The 22,334-nt window shown below is 29.0% G+C and overlaps 1 protein-coding gene across 2 annotated transcripts in view; it reads right to left on the minus strand.

Annotated features, from left to right (window-relative positions):
- LOC127065109 (agrin) overlaps positions 1-22,334 on the minus strand; it is a 47,441-nt gene that overhangs the window by 10,205 nt on the left and 14,902 nt on the right. The gene's annotated exons all lie outside the window — the stretch shown is intronic.

Below are 22,334 nucleotides of genomic sequence, written 5' to 3' on the forward strand. Positions count from 1 at the left end.
TCTCTCTCTCTCTCTTCATCTCTGTCTCTCTCTCTCTCTCTCTCTCTCTCTCTCTCTCTCTGTCTCTCTGTCTGTCTCTCTCTCTCTTTCTCTTCGACCAAGTACTCCCGCATTATCGTAATGACATAATAGTAATAATATCGCCAACGCCCGTAATAATACTCACCGCGAAGGAAGTAATGAGTAAAGTTGAGGAAACAAAAAATTGTTGCTTCGAATAATAATAAGCGAAGAGAGTCATCCTTTATGGCAAACTTTCTTATTTTTTTGTTTCTTTTTTTTTCATCTTCCGTACCTCACATACCATCGTGTTTTATTTTATTTTTATGTAACTAAACGTTCGATGTCGATAAAACTTCCATCTCGTGATCGTTTCGTTATAAATAATTGATATGATTTAATCGAATTACGTGACAAAGAATTAATATCATTTATGATCATATCCGATCATTTAATTACACTTGTAATTGTTTGAAAAAATAAAAAAAAAATCATTTTCAAATTATAATCAATGGTAATAACAATTACGTATTATTTGACGTAGTATTTTATTTTACGATAGGACATTAAACGTTGACCATGAAATTATGACACGTATGTGTTACATCATAAATTATAAAAATCGATAACGATCATATTTAATCATCTCCATTTCAGTTGGTATCAGGCATGGAATTTCTTTTTTCAATTTTTAATTACGATTAATTAAGTGTGAATTACAGAAGTAGGGAGAATAATAGTCGAGGACACAACTGCGAGACATTCACCCCGATGACGTGGCACCGTCTACGGCAGATCGCAATATTTATTTCGCGAGATTCCGTCGAAACTTTAATTGCTTCCGGCTGACCGATCGAGTAAAGATCTACCGTCTAGGTCCGGTACACCTGGTCTCGGTCCAGTGATCGTCGGGTCAACAGCACACAGGATTTACTATGTTCCTTTTATACATAGACGTATAGAAATATATATATAATATATATATATATATATGTATATGTATATGTATATGTATATGTATATGGATCCAGGTATACATACCCAGGGTCATCTAATATATAATATATTATAGAAAGATAAGTACAGTTAAGATAAACCTTGATAGAAAAGGTGTTTCTTGCTCTATAATGTTAAACGTTAATTCGGATCAACTAGAATAATTAATTAAAAATTTCGTTGATATTGAAGAAAAAGAATTACTGATCCTAGTGAAAGTTAATAATGAAATTTTGTTAAAATCAAAATGATATTGTATCGGACTGAAATTGTATCAGATAATTCCTTGATTTTCCGTATCGAGATTTTTGAAAATAATAGGTGAAACTGTGTCGTCTAAGGTTCTAAGTGATTATAGACCTCTATTACGATAGTGTTTCTAATAATCTTAAGGCGAGAAAGATAACATTCATTCACGAACATTCTCTCGAAAGAAACTCGCTAGGAGTTTGGTTAAGTCGTGAAATAGTCATTTATACGAGAGTCTTATCACGTTTGAATGTTAGATAAAATATAAGTATGTTATAAATTAGTATTCTTAATATTAGATACGTTTACTATAAAATTTTCAAGAATGTTTTAAGAGTATAACTTTGAATAAAATGTTTCTATACTTAACACTTTAATTTAAACTAACAAGATATCTAATCCTTTTCTATTTTTCATAAATCAATAAACATTTCCAAAATTTGCATTAATGAGAAAACTATTTCGGAGACAAATTAAATTCGATAAAATTTTCTAACTTTGTTTCTAATAATTCATTTAAACAAAGCGAACATCTAAAATTCGATTTAAAATTCTAACCAATCAAAAATAATCATCCCTCGTGTAACAAATGAAATGGCTCGTATCATATTTTAATCGTAAACGATTACAAAATGAACAATTTTGACATTTAACAAGAATACCTCTTTCATTCTAAATCACTCTAACGCATCGTCAAATCTTAATAAGCATGATAGAATTTGAGTTAGGAGTGGAACAACGGAATCCCTATCTCTCTCGACGTCAGTCAGGATGCGAACCCTACGATTAGCATGTTGCTAGCAGCGACAGTAGCAATAGAACGAGCATATGAGGCTAAGGAGGTGTCCGTCACTCCCACGATTAAGTGAATCAATTATGGCAATAAGCGGCCGACGTCTGGCTTGGTAGCGATTGGCGAACAATGCCGATCGAATTATATGCCCGTAGAATTTCTACGGTCGCGCGAGTGCATGCATGCTGAACTCGATGCACAATGCATGTATGAAAAGAGGGTGCAGGAAGGAAATATATATATATATGTATGTATGTACGTGTACATATGTGAGATATATACGGGTCGGTGAACTTTAGCAAGGATGTACCGACCGGGTGGATGCTGCAGCTCTTTAGATTTTTGTGTCTTCTCATTTTTTCTTTATTTTTCTTTCTGAAGGAGGAGAAAGAGAGAGAGAGAGAGAGAGAAAGAGAGAGAGAAAGAGAGAGAGAGAGAGAGAGAGAGAGAGAGAGAGGTAGATGACCGGAAAGGCGGAGTTATGTTATGAGTATGGATTATAGGATATAGAGAAATTGGTCTAGTCGGTGGAATGTTTCTGCAATTGGAAATTATGGGAACAGGTATCTGCCGATTACGTGTAATTTTTATGCGAATTAATTAAGGGCAAATGATCGGTTTCGCACGAAACTCGTGTAATATATGTTTTATATGATATTAGGAATACCGCTCGTATGATCGATGCGTTTGGAATTTATTATTTTATCGAGTTTAATACGTTGTCAAAATTGTGTAATAATTTTTTTTTCGTTTTTTAAATAATCATAATTTTTGTTTAATCGTTTAATCAATATTGAATAAAAACAGATTAGTCCGAACTAACGTGTTATTTAACGAAACTTTTTTATTGTTTTTCTATCTATCTCTCTCTTTTTTTTTTTTTCTTTAATGTTTCATGTTTTCTTCGATTTTTAATTATAGTATTTTGAAGTAATTTTTTGATGAACATTTTTATATATTCTATGATCTTGATAAGCATGAATAAATTTATTTCTCTCTCTTTTTCTTTTTATTTTTTTCTGGTTAGTATCATAGATGAAGATCTTATGTCATTGTCATGAATTTTATGAATACGCTCATTTGTAACGTCTCATTGAAAGTAATCGTATCACGAAGAAACATGAAATGATTCATAAGGAATAACAACGTTCAAGAATTCCCGTAGAGAGAAAAGATAAATTGAAGATCGTCGACGTGATTTTTATAAAAAAATTCTTTTCGACCAATCCATTTTTGGTACAAGTATACGATACCTTCTAGTAGTAACGAGAAAATATTATGCCAGCATTAAAACCATCGTGATTCGTAAAACAATTAATGGCAGGTGATCTCATCGGAAGTAGTTACGATACGTTATAATCTGGCCGATGCACCTCGTAATATGCGTAACAAGACATATAATAAATATATATGCAAGCATCTAGATGTATAGTGTGTTGCAAAAATATTTGGATATTTCTTGAAACTGAATCAAGTGTATTTAAATTCGTGATACAAAGAAATTAATATTTTAAATAAAGCATAAAAAGATATACAAAGCAAAACAAATTGTAATAAATCATATTTGGTACGATGAAAACTATAAAATGTCCTTTTTATAATATCAATTTTTTTTCCATGAAACGAATATATAAATTTTGAATCGTTATATTCATATAAACATATATTACATTAAAAAGTAAATATTAAAATCGTCTAAATTCTTATTAAAACATCACATTCAATGTAGAACTAAACACTTCACTATAAATTAATTTTGTTAATTATAAAAAATCTATAATTAATTACATCCACAATTACGCAAAATATAACATGTATCATTTACAAATTTTTCTCATAAAATGGATATGTAAATTTTGTAAATATCATCAATAGTTGACAAATTACTATATTCATATATAAACAATATTATATTAAAAAGTAAATATTGAAATCATCATATCCTCGTAAAAATATCATTTTGAATTTAAAACTGAACACTTCGCTACGAATCTAATTACTCAATTAATTTAATTAGTAACTTTAGAAAATCGTTTCTTTTTGTGTCGAAAAATCAACGAATATCGGATATAAAATTAAACACTATATTACGAATTAATCTAATTACTCAATTAATTTAATTACCGCGAGTTTAGACAATTATTTCTTCTTTCTTTTTTTTTTTTTTTTCTTTAATGACGAAAAATCAACGACTATTTCTGCGATACATTGTACCTATTATATATAGCCTATGCATTTTACTCGAGATATATACATAGGTGTATTCCATACGTCATCTTTTATGGTGGTTAGAGCGCCAAGTGCTATCCGAGACGTTAGAGAAACGTCCAGAGTGAATGATGTCTCGACTTAGGACGCGCGAGAACGGATTCTCTTTATTGTACAGGCTTGATGCAAGCCTTTCTGAGAAAAGCGCATACGTCCACGTGACACCAAGACCGATCAGTGCTATTCGAGTATGTAGATATGTATACATATGTATCTCGACGTGTACTTACATATATATGTATGTATATATATATATAAAATATGTACGTAAACTCGATCTCTCGAGATGGTAGACGAGAAGCGATTTGAAAAAAATATTACTCGTATTGTTGCCTACGCAAAAGGATTAGGAAGATCGATGGCATCATGCGATCATAAGCGTACCATTCGATAATATAAATAATAAGCTGTAGCAAACAAAACGAAAAAAGAAAGAAAATAATAAAGATAAAAATATAAATAAATAAATGAAGAAATAAATAAAGAAGTAAATAAAGAAATAAAGGAATAAAAATGAAGGTAAATCGATATTCACGATCGGTAGAATGGTGAATTGAATACTAACATAGATATAAATGTAAGTAGGTAGATAATGTGTATGTGAATTCCAAAGAGAATCTTCATCTCGCGTGCACATTTAATGGCTAAGTCGTTCTAGGTAGGATTAGATCGAAGTTAAGGGAATAAGAGTTCTATGTGTTATGAGGGAAGAATAAAGAAAGAAAAAGAGAGAGAGAGAGAGAGAGAGAGAGAGACTCGCTCGTGCCATTATGGATGATACAGCACGAGTACCAAGTCTAATGTAAGTATGCACGTGTCCGTAAATTTAGACTCTAATATCATGAGAAAATGAACAGTCAGAGTTATAGCTAAGTCTACTAGGTTTCTACCTCGTTAGAACGTTTTATTTTGTTCCCCGAGAACCATGGTGATTATGACGTTAAATCAAGTAGTATAATAAAGTACAATAAAAAACAAAATATAGATATTCTTTCTTTTCCATTTGAAATTACAAAATCATACAAGAAAAGTATGATTAGTACGAACGAATAATTTCGATGTTGATAAAAATCGACAAGAGTAACGCGCGTGAGGTACTTTACAAAATATTAGTATAATGTTGTTACGTATATTACGTATATTACATATATCATCTGCTTTGATAACACGTCAAAAAATAAGAAAGCAATGACGAATTATTATTCGGAAAGAATTTCTTTTTTTATTTTCTTTCTATTTTTAATAACGAAAAAAGTACATTTATTTAGAATAATCGTTGGCTAACTCGTTATCATTTATTCCGAGTATTTAACCGAAGAGTAGTTTATTGAATTTCTCTCTCTCTCTCTCTCTCTCTCTCTCTCTCTCTCTCTCTCTCTTTCTATTTTCTGTCGAGTATACCTCTTTCAATCGATTACGTCGAATTAATTACGGAATTTTGCGAAATATTCACAATTCCCTGTTCCTCTCTCTCTCTCTCTCTCTCTCTCTCTCTCTCTCTCTCTCTCTTTTTTCTCATAGAACAAATTCTCGAATCGAACGAGTTGCAATCGTTTAATCTCGATCCAACGATCACGAGATTATACATCGATGTCGCCGACTAGAATCCACGCATTTACAACCGGTTTATTCTTGGATAGAATAAAAGCGGATATCTGTAATAGCAATAGAGAGTACCTTTTATATTACATCGCCACTAAAGATACGAACGATCTAGTATTATCCATGTGCTTACGTACTAGTTAAAAAAAAAAGAAAGGAAAAGAAAAAGAAAGAAAGACAGATCGATAGATCTCTAAGTTGATATTCTTATTTTTCTTCGATATAGATCGTAAAGGTTGATTTTTGACAACTATCCACGGTAATACGATCGAACCATGGCCTCGTATTACAATCGTGTAATCTCGAGATACGATCTTTCTAACTCATGCGATTCGATCTCCGGAAACGCGGTCTGTCGCGATACGATAAAGAAAGAAAAAGAGAAAGAAAGAGAGAGAGAGAGAGACAACGATGTAACTATCCTTATCTTTTCCTCTCTCTCTCTCTTTCTCTCTCTCTCTCTCTCTCTCTCTCTCTCTCTCTCTCTCTCTCTCTCTCTCTCTCTCTCTCTCTCTGGCTGGTTTATTTACAGCAAACAAAATCGAAATAATCGCCGGTACCGAAGTAATCCAGCAATATCATTGATTTGTATCTCTCTTTCTCCTATCGGTCCTCTTATATCCTCCCTTGAAAGCCCTGAAAAGCTAAGTCGTAAGTAAGGATAGGTAAAAGGCAACGATATATGTACCTATATGTATTTCGAGAGGTCTAACGGTATCGCACTCTTTACGACCACCTGTCTACATGTCCGTTTATTCTATTTTCCCTCTCTTTCTCTCTTTCTCTTTCTCTATGTTTGCTCGGTCCATTATCTTTCGAAAGGCAGCATCAGTGTCATTAATCTTTCGGGGAGAGTCATCAAACTCGCTACAATCGATGTTACGATCGAGAAAAAACTTTCAAATACATAAGATATATATGTATATATGTATGTGTGTATGTATGTTCCGTTTATCTCGGGAAATTGAAATATCTCGTGAGAGAGTGAACCTACTGAAAAGAAATTCTTTTCTCTTCTTTTTTTCAGATTTGTTTAGTACGAAAGCTTTTGCGTAGCGTGGCCAATTTTTGTTGTTTTATGGGGAATATTTCAAAGTCGAATTGATTTTTTTTTCTATTTTTTTTTTTTTATGGAACTATATATTTTTCGTTTTATAGTTCAATGGCATTTGTCGAGAACGAGCTCAACCGAGAGCGAGAGAATGCACCATGTCGCGTTATTTATTATTGTAAAACGTTATAAATTATATTATAAATTTATGAGTAAACCGAAGACCGAACTTCTTACTTGCCTTTACACTTCTTAAATTATCGATTTAAGTAAACGAAGTTTTATTTCGTAAGAAATTTCTTCTTTACAGCGTTATTTATATTTCTTAGAAACTCACAAACTTATAATTTATAACGTTTTACGATAATAAATAAGCTAATACGACATGACGTTAAATACCTCGTTGATCGTTCGAAGAAATGCTATCGAATTATGAAAAGAGAAACATGTATTTCCATTTAAAAAAAGAAATAAATTTAACTCGGAAATTTCCTTCGCTACTTGATTTGTAAAACAAAAAAAAAATTGTTAACGTACGATCTGGCTCTTTTCATATCGAATAAATCTGCAAACAAATATTTTTTTGATGGATTCAATTCCCTCACGAGATACATATTTCAATTTTTAGAGATAAATGAAGTGTTCTATATATAATTATATATAGTATATTTATATATAGTATATATCGTATATATTTTATTTATATATGTATATACATATATACATACATACATACATACATATATATATATTCAATTTCTCATGAGATACCTATTTCAATTTTTCGGTAGAAACAGCACACTTTATATATATATATATATATATATATGTATAAAGATTTATATTAAAGAAGGAAAGAGAAAAAGAAAGAGATAGAACGTGATCCTTGTCGCGATCTTTTAGCTGCGGAAGCGCGTTCGCTCTCAAGAGTAAATCGGTCTTCGTGACCAGTTTATCCACGCGGAAAATAAAACCGGAGGACTCTAGGAATATAAGCAATCCATTAATCCTCGCGACAATCCTGACAATCCTTGTGCACGATCTGCTTCGAGAGAACTCGGAATCGCGTGTGTCTTTTCTCTTCTTCTTGTTTAATTTTTTCGCTACGTTATATCCGAGAGATTCATTCTATCAAATGAGAAAAAATAAGAGAGAGAGAGAGAAAGAGAAAGAGAGAGAGAGAAAGAGAGAGAGAGAGAAAGAAAGGGAGAAAAAGGAACAGAAACATTCATGTAAATCATTCACAATCGATAAAGTCCAAATCGGTAAGAGTAAATTATGTTGCGTGTCTTGTAAATCTTTCGAGTAGTTTTTTATTATTTTTTCTTTCCCTTTTTTTTCTTTTTATTCTTTAACTTATTCATGTTTATACGTGCATCGATACATTTTTTTATTCCCTTATTAATTAACTCGATGAATGAATACCAGGTTTACGATAAAAAATATTTTACGATAAAAAATATTTTACGATATGTTTAAATATATAATATATTGTATATATATGTATATATATAAAGTAAATTTATTGATAAATTAATAAATATAAATCTAACTAATAACAATTATACAAAACTATATTCGTATATATTAATTTTTCGAAAATAAAAATTATGAAATGCATTCCACAATGAATTGAGAAACTCACAACATATATATATATATATATATATATATATATATAAAATATAAAAATATTGAATATATCAGTATATTAAAATTTATTAAATATTTTTATACGAGAAAATATAAAATATACATACATACATACATATATATAAAACCAATAAAGATGAATGAACAATGAATTTTATTGTTTCTATTTAGCGAAAAATTACTACAAATACATTTTTTGTTTAATTGTTTTTGATGAGATCTATTGTTTGTATTAATTTATCTTTTTTATTTTATCGGTGAGTAAGACATTCTACGTGAACTCGAGAGAAGATTTCTCTCTCTCTCTCTCTCTTTCTCTCTCTCTATCTCTATCTCTATCTCGTTCTCATTTTTTTTCCTTCTTACCGTGCCCCTAATCGCAACGAAACGATCTCTTCTTCCTCACAGCATTGTCCCGTAAAGCGTCGCAATCTCCTTTCTCTCTTTCTCTCTCTCTCTCTTTCTCTTTCTCTCTCTCTCTCTCTCTCTCTCTCCTTCTCTCTCTTTATCTTTTTACGATTAACGAGGCTTAACTTCGTGTGCGGAATCACGCGAACTTCCGTGTCAATTAAAAACGACATTTTTCACTTAACTCGATACTCTCGGCAACGAAATTATATTATTCCTCTTTTTGCTTTTTCTCTTTTAATTTTTCTTTTATATATATTATATTTTATTTATCAATTTATTTTACATACTTTATATATATATCATATTTTATTTATCAATTTTAGAAAAATTTTCTTTTTACGAAACTTATAAAGATCTCATTTAATATAAATATAGAATTTGTGTTCTGTTGTCTACAATGAAAATAGAATTCGCGAATTTTTTTTTACAAAATTTGATAAAACACTGCGGGAAAAGAATAAAAAGACAAGTAATAGTATAACTTTACATTGGCACGGTATACGTTTGGATATTATGAATAATTTTGGCGAATTGTTCTCAGATAATTGTAATGTTTGTTAAAAATCGAATCGTATAAACATCAAAATCGTCAAAACGCGTGTCTTTCGAACTTTCAAACATAATTTGATTTTTTATTGTACGTCCAACTTTTCCTTGAAATTCGTTTTGCTTCAACAATTAAACATCGATTAGTCACGATCGATATATGCATTTAGATCGATAAACTAATTGAATCTTCTGAAAATCATTATTACGACATATACACCACTCGTGACAATTGATACATTATTTTTGCTAAATTAGTGCACGCGTTTTACTACTGACAAAATCAAATATCAAAAATTACCGTCTATCCGTGATTTAAACGCAAACGTTTGAAGATAATACCGTATAAACATGTACTTACATACACATTAAACGTATCCGCCATTGTAAAAAAAAACATTATTGAAAATAATCTAAATAAAATAAAATAAATAAGAAAAAAATAATCGATTCGCTTGAACGAGCTCTTAATTGTAAAAAATACTCATGATTATATGTAATTGTACATGATTGTTAAATATGTGTTAAAAGTAGCTAATTGAAAAAAATATAATATATATTTTTTTTCTTTTTTTTTCGTAAGAATGAACAAAGCGGCTAGCATCAAAGGTCCAAAAGATTAAAAAATCTTTCCAGGAATTATTGTCGAGCTCTGTTTCGTAGTAAAACCGAGTAAAAAAGAAGCGAAAACGTGGCGAAATATATACGAGCCTGCTTTTTTTCAACATGCTAGTAATGCTTTTAAAATCAGTAAGATGAATGGGATCGCGATAAACCGGCGGATTTAAGCACGATAAAAAAGATTTACGCCTCGTTACATTAAATTTCTCTGCGATCATAATTAATCCTAATAAAATTAACTTTCAACTGAATTATTATTTTTATATTGCTATATGCTTTTATTTTCGGATATACATTATATATTAATTTTCCTTTTCTTTTTTTTTTTCATTTTTTATCTCTTTTTTAACATTGGTTTCCTTCTTGAAAGAGATGATTTCTATATTTACATTATTCTCTTCTCGTGTTTTAATTTACTTCACTTTCTGATTACTCGACGTCTTCTCCATTTCCTTTCATCCTTTTATTATCCTGTTTCTTTATTTTTCATTATCGTTTGCATCGAACTCGTTCATTTTCAGATTTCACTCATTAATCCTATCTGTGATTTATAATTCTTTTTTTTTTAATTTCTTCGCATTACGTTTCAATATTTCTCCTTTCTTCTCGAATCTCCTGAACATTTTCTTTTCCATCTTATATAAACTTTTATTTAATTACACTATAAAATAATTAAATAAATATAATTAATCCTTAATGAGGATCTCCCATTGTTTCCCAAAGATCTTTTTCATTTTTTCATAAACTTCTCATCTCGGAAATTCGTGACCTTCTACATAAACATGATAATATCAAAGACAAAATAATGATGATAATTATCTCGCTATTTAATTATATAAAACAATATATTGAAGATATTGTAAGAAAGAAAAAAAAACTGGACAGAGGTTCAACGTACAAATGTAAAAATGATATTATTATTATTATTATTATTATTATGATCTATGTAACGTAGAAAAAAATTTGACTGATACGAATGAATCATAGAAAAGATCTCAGATTGTCTATGTAGAACGTCTTACGTCAGACGTCAACTTGCTAAGATATATTCGGTGTTACAAGAGCGAGTGTTATCTCAACGAAACGATCTAGTCTTCCTCGTAGGAAACAGCATTGTCTCTCTACGATAACAGTGAAAGAGAAAAAAGAAAGAAATAGAAAGAGAGAGAGAAAGAGAGAGATCAGTATTACTAGTACTATTGCTATATCTTCTTTAAAGTTTAAAAATATTCTTCGTGAAATGACTATAGATATAGCAACCACCAAATGATTTATCGATTTCGTGCTGGATCGAATCCACCGATCGAACGATCCAATCCATGAACTTTGACCCGATAAACTTCATCGATAACGACTTTGTCTTCGGAGATTTACGATTCTCAAAGTTCGATCTAAGAGGGTAATTTTGAACTTGAACTTCCTTCCATTACAGATCGTTTCAACATGAGTTACGTAAGCAAAATATAAGTAAGTAAGTACAAATAAGAAGGTATCTATATAATCCTAGTTACGAAAGGAGTAAACGAAACTCAGATCTTGTTTTGATTAGAGATAAACGAGAATTCGCCGTGGGTTTAATAATCTCGGCAACACCCATCTTGGATAGTTGTTAATCAAAAGTTGCTTCGTTCCGTCGAAACGTCATGACGATGCATCTTCGCTTTTATGAGGAATGAAAATCGAGAGAGAGAGAGAGAGAGAGAGAGAGAGAGAGAAAGAGAAATGGAAAAGATAATAAAATAAAAGAGAAAGAGAAAGATGAGATGAGTTATAGATGGCTAGCTAGAATTCAAAGGAAACAAAGCTTTCGAATGTTAATCATGAAGTACCGGTTCAATGAGATCTGTTATAACTGTATATAATGTGTGTGTGTATATGTATATGTGTGTGTGTATACTTAGGAGAACTTAGTTATTGGATTTCAGACAGTGACGGAAAGTCTAATGACGGAAAACTAATTAAATTCGCTAGAAAGGAATATTATTACGGCATAACAGTGTATCGATAGTTCGATCAATTTTAACTCGACCTTTGACTATTTCTATTGAGTTAGATTAATAAACGTAGGAGAAGCAGAGAAAGGGAGATAAATGAAAAAAGAGATACGTTTTCTTTATTGGTATCGTTGACCTTTAACAATACGATCAGAAGAAAATCGCTCGATGAATTTACTATATCATATACACACACACATATACACACAGTTCTGAATGTCTGTAATTACTTGACTCGTTGCATTATTTATTTACATAAGCTAATTGAAAAAATCACTTGCACGCCGACATAATCTCAATAGGATACACTACTAACGAGAGAATCAAGAGAGCAGAACGGAATGTATCGACGCCTCGAAAAAAATCTTCAATGCATTACTCTCTGTCCGTCTATAATTGAGCTTCTAGATTTTATCCGTTTTATCCGTATAAGCCATTTCCATTCGTGTGAGTCGGATATCTATTCTAAGATGAGCGACAGTCGAACGACAGTGAGAATAATCGTGGGATGAATTTAATTATTTATTGTCTTTGTCGCGATAGATCCTGGAAAAAAAAAAAAGAAAAGAACTTATGTCTCACGTTGGTGACATACTTTCGTAAAATCCATTCGTGAAACGTCGAGAATCACATGTCTTGAAAAGATTTTTTTCTCGGATCTTTCTCGAATATCGTGAGTACACGATAATAATCAAAATTCTGTTTATAAAATCATTGTTTCGAAAATCCTGAAGAGAATATGAATGTTTTGTGAATTAAGTAGGAACGTATACGTAATTACGTCTGCAATTAATTGTGCTTTCAATATTATAACATATTTATATATTTAATGTTATCGAGTTTTTATGATTTACTTAATTTTTCTATTATCTTTGCTTTAATATTTGCTTAATAACTAATAAGAATATATTATGTAATTTTGTTTTATTTTATTTTCATATATTATATGATAGTTTATCAATTAATATTATTTGTAATATTTGTTCTGTATTACTATTATTTTTTATTTTTTGTTTTTTTATTGGCGGGATTCATAAAACAAGTATTCTCTTAAACAATCCTAAATTTCAAAACATTTTGAATTATACGCGTTAACATAAGTTAAAAATTTTTATTGTATCAATAGTAATAATATTTTAGTCATACTATTATTGAATTATATATATATATAATTAAATATATAATAAAATAAATAATTAATTAAATATCTCATTAAATATATAAAATAATATATATACATATATACACGCGCAATAATTCATTTTAGAAATTTAAAAAATAGAATCACGTATTAAATGGTTGATATATTCAATTTGTTTTATGATACAATTGCATTAAATATTCGCTTACACTCGAATTCTTTTCCTGAATTATTAAACTTATTGTCGTTCTTACTTTTTGATCCAATTTTCAACGCACAAATGAATTTCCAATGGAATTCCAAAACATAGTTGCACGATCAAATTTAAAGAATCCAAGATCCGCACATGCGGATTTACGACATCACCTAAAGAATTTCCATTTTCGCTCGAAGAAACCTCGGATAAAAAAGGCAAATCGTATTTCCCGATTCAATTCAACGTCCACAATACTCTTCTGAGGACGAACGCGACCTGATCCGCATAATAGATACCGAATGCCAGAAGAAAAACACTTCAAAGCCAAATGATTATCCGTAAAGCGTGCGAATGCAAACGGTATGGAAATGTTTTCACGCTTTCTTCGTCGACGTCGATCGGGATTTATTATATCGTTTTGATTATTTATTAACGAATCGTGACGAGAAGACACGTGCTTTTTATTTATTTATACATATCGTGAATATCACCGTTGATAGCCAATAGATGAAAATATTTTCAATAAAATTTATTTTAAATAACAATATTTATATAATGTCTATTTCAGAAATATATATATATATAAATAATATATAGAAATTAGAAATATAGTTTCAGAAGTATATTAGAATATAGAATATTCAGAAATACACACATATATCCATTATAGAAAATATTTGTTATCAGAAAAATATTTTTCGATGGACATAGATATGTTAAATACAAATATTTAAATAATTCGTTAAACAAATATATTATATAAAATATATTTTAGATATCTATATTTACCCTTACTTGACCACTCATCATTCTCACACCTCATAGTTGCAGTTTCTACTTTTTCATAAATATAAACAACAGAAAAAATATTTTTATTATTTAAACTATTTTAGATAAGACAACATATTAACATTTCAAATATCATTTAAATATTTTCGATCGACTAAAAATGAAAATATATTAAATGAAGACCTTAATCATCTAATCCATTCTAATAAACATGATTTCTTTTAATAAACATATCTTACAAGTACATTCAAAAATCGAATCGATCACGTGCCATAATTCATTTGCAAATAATAATAATAATAATAATAATAATAATAATAAGAAGAAGAAGAAGAAGAAGAATGATAATAACAATAACATAATATAATAATAATATAATAACGATAAATAATATAATAATATAATAAAATAAAACAATAATATAATACAACAATAATAATAATAATAACAATAACGAAAGAAGAAAAAAAAACAGTTAGAATGAAAAGTAATTGCTAGTAAAAATAGAAACAAAAATAAAAATAAAAAATAACGATGTAGACGCAAAGAGATATAGGTAAGTACATCACGCACGATCCCGGTAGATCAAGTAACAAGGTAGATACGGTATGTGTGTCATCGATCGCGAAGGAGCACGACAAACGAGTCGCGTTCCATAAATCGTAACGTTCGGTTGTAAGTGGCGAAGCGGTAAGTGGAGTACTGGGGCGAAAAACTACCTCCAAGACCGCACGATCTCCCGCGAATGCGTGCGAGATACTTACACACATACGTAAATACATACACACGTAGCACACATACGCGAGCAAACACGCACGTGTATATACGTACACCCTTTTGCACGAGATCGCGAGAACTTGCCGATCCGTTAGATCCGAGAAACGATCGATCGACGTCGTATTACAAACGCGCGCACTACTTACTCGAATATTCGCGCTTCTGTCGAACATGTTCTGTTTTTTCTTCTATTTTTCCTTTTTGTTTTATATTATTTTATTATTTCTTTTATCTCTTTTTCTTTTTTCATTTTCTATGTCTTTCTCTATCTTTCTCTTCCTTCTTCAAAAGGAATCGTTTGATTGTATACATAGAATGTATATTGAGAATGTATATAGTAATGCAACTAGTTGAAATTTCGATATATAGATATGTATATGAATGATAGAAAATATTATAAATAGCAAACGATTAGCTTCAAAGGGAAGAAATTTAGAAAAAGGTATTGAAGGTTTTAACGTAAAAATATTTTTATGTAATTATCTTTTTTTTATCGATCATAATGTATTAATTCACGTCTGCAGACGACGTGTCTGTATATTCTGTTAAATATTAATTTCCAATTTCTGACATCACGCGAAATATTAATATTAGGAATTATTCTGTGTGATAATAATAATATTGAATAATGATAATTATATTAATGATAATAAAAGTAATAATTTCACGAAATAATTTATACAAAGATTTTCAAAGTTAAATGAGAAACGTTTTTAAATAACTATTTTTTATCTACTATTTTTACTAATCATTGTATATTATTTTCATTAATATATAAATATATTTATATTCATATATAAATTTAAATATTACAAAATGTTATCATTATTAATATATAAATATAAATTTAAATATATAATATATATATCTTTTTTTTTTAACATAATAGATCAATAGATCAATTAACATTTCTCCGATCTCCCTTTCCAATTTTTTTTCTCAAACAATATACGATACTTTCCATATTAATCATATGCAATTTTTCTTTCATGTCCATGATATCTCCAGTCTTAAGAAATCCAGTTTCTCCATTCATCAGTGACAGGAGAAATTATGAATTCAAATGATCTCTCTACTCGATAGTATTCCATCTCTTTCTTCTATTTGCATTGAACTCGCATGCTTTTAGCGTTAGAGAAAGTCCTTTTGCGATTTAATCTTTTTTTCTTTCGTTTCTTTTCTCTCTCTCTCTCTCTTTCTATGTAACACGTACATATGTATCTAGATCACATTTCCCTATTTCTTTCTCGCATAACGATTGACCTAAGAATTTCTCACGAATTTCTCACGAGATGGTTTTTGTTCGTGAATAATCTGTGAGAACGGACGAAATGAAGAAACTGTACTTCGACTTTATATGAAAAAAAAAGGAGAGAAAGAATGAAAAAAAAGAAAGAGCAAAAGGAAAAAAAATGAATAAGTAAAAAAGCGATCGACTTTTAATCCCTTTATAATGAAGTATCTTCCTTCCTGATCGTCGTAAAATTGACGTCATGGTTAAGTAACACTGGCGAAACAATATGCTCGAGAGAATATTTCAAAATCATTAGGGTCATGAATCTTATAATTTTACTGGTGGATGATCGTTTCCCGTTGATCTTTTTCTCTTGCTAGTATATTCATATAGTGTAATGGATGGAAGAGTATTTCTGGTCTAGCGAAGAAGGTTAATCGTGTTCGTTCGTTAATCGATTGAATTATAATGAATTTCCTAGAGACTTCTTTATGATGCCTTGAATATATATATACATACACATACACACACACACACACTATATATATATATATATATCATAATTTTAATATGTATATTTATAATGTACTAAGTGTATAGTATATATGCGTATATATATATGTGTATATATATTTACATACATACATACATACATACATATTTTTTTACTTTATTTCTATATAGTATATATATACTATTAATTTTTATATATAGATTTATATATAGAAAAATATATATATGTAGAAAAACGATTAATTACGTCGGAGAAACACACAGCACGATTAGAATTCTCGATATGATACTCAATATGAATTATAGGAGTGTCTAGATACATATACAGGAATAGATATAGATATATAGCTTCCACGATAGAAAGCCATTCGTATTTTCACCCGAGGCAAAGGATGCACCGAATGACCTAATTGAATAGCAAACTACAGACACTTTCTACGGCCTTGCAATATTCAAAGGATAACATGCCGGCTATAATACGAAACGATCTCGATCTTCCGTTCGTGTGCACATTTAATGATGTTGTAAATTATCTATGATGGAAATGATTTATATAGTTGCGATCTGACATGAATTTTGATATGCATATATATATATATATATATATATATATATATATATACATATATATATATATATAAATATATAAAATATAAATAAATATATGCAATAAATATTTATGATGTAATATGCACTTTATTACCATATTATTACTATAATTATACTATGCATATGTATAATGTATATCTTCTTCTTTTACATTACCACCATATAAAAATAGTAATAAATTTAGTAATAAATTATTTATTACAAATAATATTTGGACTTAATTATATATACTAATAAATAATAAGTATTTGTAATAGAATATATTATTAGCATACTTTTTGTTATGTAGTTATATTATGCATGTATAGTGTGCCTATTCCGGTACTATAAAATATTAATAAATTCAGTAATAAATTATTTATTACGAATAGCCTGTATATTCTATTATATATATATATATATATATATATATATATATATATATATATATATATACACACGCTAATAAATTTAATAATTATGGTACATTCTGCATACTTACGTTTATTTCTTTTCTTACTCACACTCAATATTTTCATCGTTAAACATTAAGAATCCATAAACTAAAGATCCATTCAGAATTGGAAATAAATTGATGCTTTTTAGAATTTTTTCGAACAAAATTCTCGTTATCCTATCACTTCATTATCAACACTGTATAGTTATTGAAATCTTAGGCTAATTATGCGTTCATCTATAATTTTCGGAGACGTAAACAGTTTAAATCTTCAATACTTTTTCTCACAAAAATGCACTACGATAAATACTTCGAATTTTGACGTCAATCAGACCTCGTCTCGTGATACAATTCACTTCTTATTAAATTATTGATCAATCACAAGATTATTATCCTTTATCCTAGACAAGTTTCATAACTGGTGAGCTGCACAGTGAATGTATTTGAAGAGGAAGAAATCAGAAAGAATCAAACAGAAAAATTAAAAAAAAAAACCAGTTAGTATTTATCAATCTGTAAAATTAGTTACTGATTAAATAGTAAGTCTGTGATTAATTCTTAAGTCCATATTTCATATTCAAGCAATATTCCGTATTGTACATTTTGTAAAATTGATAATTGGATAAAAATTCCTTATTTTGCATTTGATGAAATCAATAATTAAATAATAAATTCGTATTGTGCGTTTTACAATACCGTTAATCAGTCAATAAATCAGTTTGCGGTTTACACATTTTATAAATACTCTGATAAATTTATAAAACTATTTCCAACAACCGCTGAATCTGCGATTAGTTGAACGATCTGTATTCTCTTCCAACTTCTAGTGAACGTTGTTCGACTAACTCATTGAGACGAGAAATCACTCGTGTACACCACTTGTAGAAAAGGTAAGTAACTTGAAATCTTTATTCTATTACTTTGTCTACTACTTCGTTCTTTTCCCAGTTCACGTTCCTCAAAATCAATTCCTGATAAAGATTTTATGGTCTGATCAAAAATTGACCATCTTGAATTATGCTACAGGAATAGCAACAATATTGCAAAGTAAAATTTGTAATATATTATACTACTTTTATTTTTCTATATTATTACTATACATATAGTAATAATATACATAATGTATATAATTAAATAATTATAATAATATAATATAATAATTTTCATATATGTATTTAATATATTTATAATATATATATGTGTGTGTGTGTGTTTGTATATAAAATGTACATATTTTAATTCTATAAAATAACAAAATAAATTAAGTAATATGAATTATTTATTTCACATCTATTTATATATATATATATATATATATATATATATATATTTATTTATATTTAATCAAACATGAAAGGGTAAATTCAAACAAAGTTAATCGAAGAAAATCAATCAATAAAATTTTTCTCAAGAAAAACGAAGTATCGTAAAAGTGATATATGTATATAAGCCATAAGTTAATAGCTTTGTTAAACTCATGTCGGCTCAATCAATCTTAACTTTCTTTAGACGATTCTAAACGAAGTAGGACGTGATTACGCAACCAAGCAACAAACATAATAATTTAATTCTGCACGCATGCTTAAGGGAAATCGTACATTAAGGTTAATTAAAGTTAAGCGAGGTAAGATGACGGGAACATTGAAAAATTAAAGAGAGACAAAAAGATAGAGAGAGATAGCTACGGAAGAGAATAATTATTAACGAAGGTCGTCGATCGAACACAAGTATGTCGAACGTCCGACTTTATTGTTACACTCCTTCATATAAAATAAGATAAAATAAAATAAAACCTTCACAGAATAAAAATCGTCATTCGTAACTTTATATATAATTTGATGGATTATATTGTTTAAATGAAGACAAATACTTAGCTGTATATATATATATTAATTTATAAATATTAATTATAATATAATTATAATGTATTTATAATTATTATAATTAATATAACAATATATATTAATTATAAATATATTATATACATATAATATAATTAATATTATAGCAAAAATAAATTTAGATTATATATATATATACGTATATAATTATACATATAAGTATATGTATCTGTTTAATATGTTATATTTATTATTAGTATAGTATTATTATAATAAATAACTATAGTATAACTTGTTACATAATTTACGTTTACATACGGGAAAAAAATGTATGTTTGAAAATTTATGTATTACATAATTTTTCTTTTAGACACGAACGAAAATTAGATTATAAAGAAGAATGATAGAAACTTATCAAACGTCTTACCAAATATAAAATTTCTCCTTTAAAACTTAATTTCAATTTTCTGTTAAACGCGATATCGATATCCTTTCGCTATAATTATCCCGAAAAAGTATATATCTGCATATGAAGACATTTAATTAACAGAGAGTTAATTACAGAAGAAACGAAACGATTTTCGATTTTAATTCCATTTCATTTGTTAAAATAACTTCTAAGTATTCCTATTCGTGTATAAAAATCGATTGATATAAAATTGAAATTTAATTCGATCGACCCCAATCGAACAATATCGCCATGTTTTTAAAAATCTTATGATCAATGAAAACTCTTTAATAATATATCTCAAGGGGGTATAAGAAAGTGAATGAAACGAACAAGTCGACCTTCCAACACGACCTTTACCTTGATGAGTGATCACAAGGAAAACCTCTGTTGACCTTTTAAGCGTGAGGTTATGGAGTTTCGGCTTTCATCACTGTTTAAGTGCATGACAAATCGTTTCCCGTGGAAAATGAAGAAGAAGAAAACGTGACTTAACTCTCACCTCTATACCTAGTTAACAGAGAAGAGACGAAGGACTTCGTGACCAAGGATCAACGTCGAAAATACATAAAACTTACACGTACATATATATATATATATATATATATATATATATACACATAGATATATCATACATACATACATAGATATATAATATACGCATACATATATACATAAAGATATAATCTTTCGTACGTACATAAACACACATTTTCTCTTCATTGATAATCTACCGACGAAAACTAAAACGAGACGAATAGCTTTGACCTTTCTATAACTATCTACGATTAATTACGAGTGCATTTACTCGTCGAGCGAAGAGCATGAGCGGCCTTACCTCCATACCTACTTTGCGTCTAGGTCAGGGTTTCATGATCGTTTCGTCTTTTAAATTATCATGCGATCATTGCATTGAATATAACTGAGTGAATCTCTCCATTAACCGTGATCAGACTTAACAAAGTATTTTGTTAGATGACTAAATGGATTAGAGAAACGATTAATCTATATGTTTCTGTTTTCTTATTTTTTTTTTATTTTCGTCAATGTTTTCAATCTTTTTTTCCTGGAAAATCTTCGTTTTTCTAAAATTTTTTCGAGAATGTAAAAGTGTAGTCGTTTGTTGATTTACTTTGAAAATCTTCACGATATTATTAGACGAAAGTTTCATGAAATGTTATTTAATATAAGACATGTATGTCTACGTTCATTTTTTTTGAATATTTTAATATTTATTATATATATATTTTTTTCTATATGTATTCTTGTTACCGTTTGAATTTGTTTTATTAATTTAATCTATATCAATTTAAAATCAATAAAGTATAATTATGACTGATATATTTGTTTGTGATATATTGTATGACTGAAAGTATATATACGTTCAATTATTTAAAAAATTTTAATATTTATTACATATTATTTTTTTCTCTATATATTGATCGTCTTTAATTATCTTTCAATTATTTAAATTATATTGATTTAAAATCAATGGAATATAATTATGCAAAAAATTAGATTATTTCCCGTTCAATGTTTCTTTGTACTTCAAAGTAAAATAAGAATTAATACATACTAATAAAATATATTCATAAAGAATCATTTGACCGAGTGTGATCTAACATGTGCCAATTTTAATTAAATTTGTGTTTAATTAGATGAGATCTCTCTCTCTCTCTCTCTCTTCAAAAAAAAAAAAGATATAAAAAGGAATAGAATAAAAAAAAATAAAAAAATAGAAAAAAATAAATAGATGATTAGAAAAAGTTCGAGTCACGATTAAGATTGGATTAACAATCACCTAGTCCCTTTTTTCAATCTCGTTGAAAACGAAGCGACGATTAGATCCCTCTAAACTCTTTAACGAACTGCAAGACAAAGAGAAGGGTTCGAATCTCGTAAATTGGCGTGGAGGAAGCGAACCGTTATGGAGAAGGAACCGAAAAGGAAGAAAGCAAATAGGTCGTAGTAGCTACGTCGTAAACGAAGCGTCGAAAGTCCGAGCAACATTTTGCAGTCTAAACTGACGTTTTTTCTTCTCTCTCTCTCTCTTTCTCCTTTTTCATCGTCGTTCCTTATTTTAGAGTCGACTGACATCAAAAAAACGTGATGCGAGTGTGTTATCAGCCGAGCGTAAATACCGTACCGTACGGTGAGTAATCCCCT

Source organism: Vespula vulgaris, chromosome 1 (genome assembly GCF_905475345.1).
Source record: "Vespula vulgaris chromosome 1, iyVesVulg1.1, whole genome shotgun sequence".
NCBI classification, from domain to species: Eukaryota; Metazoa; Arthropoda; class Insecta; order Hymenoptera; family Vespidae; genus Vespula; species Vespula vulgaris.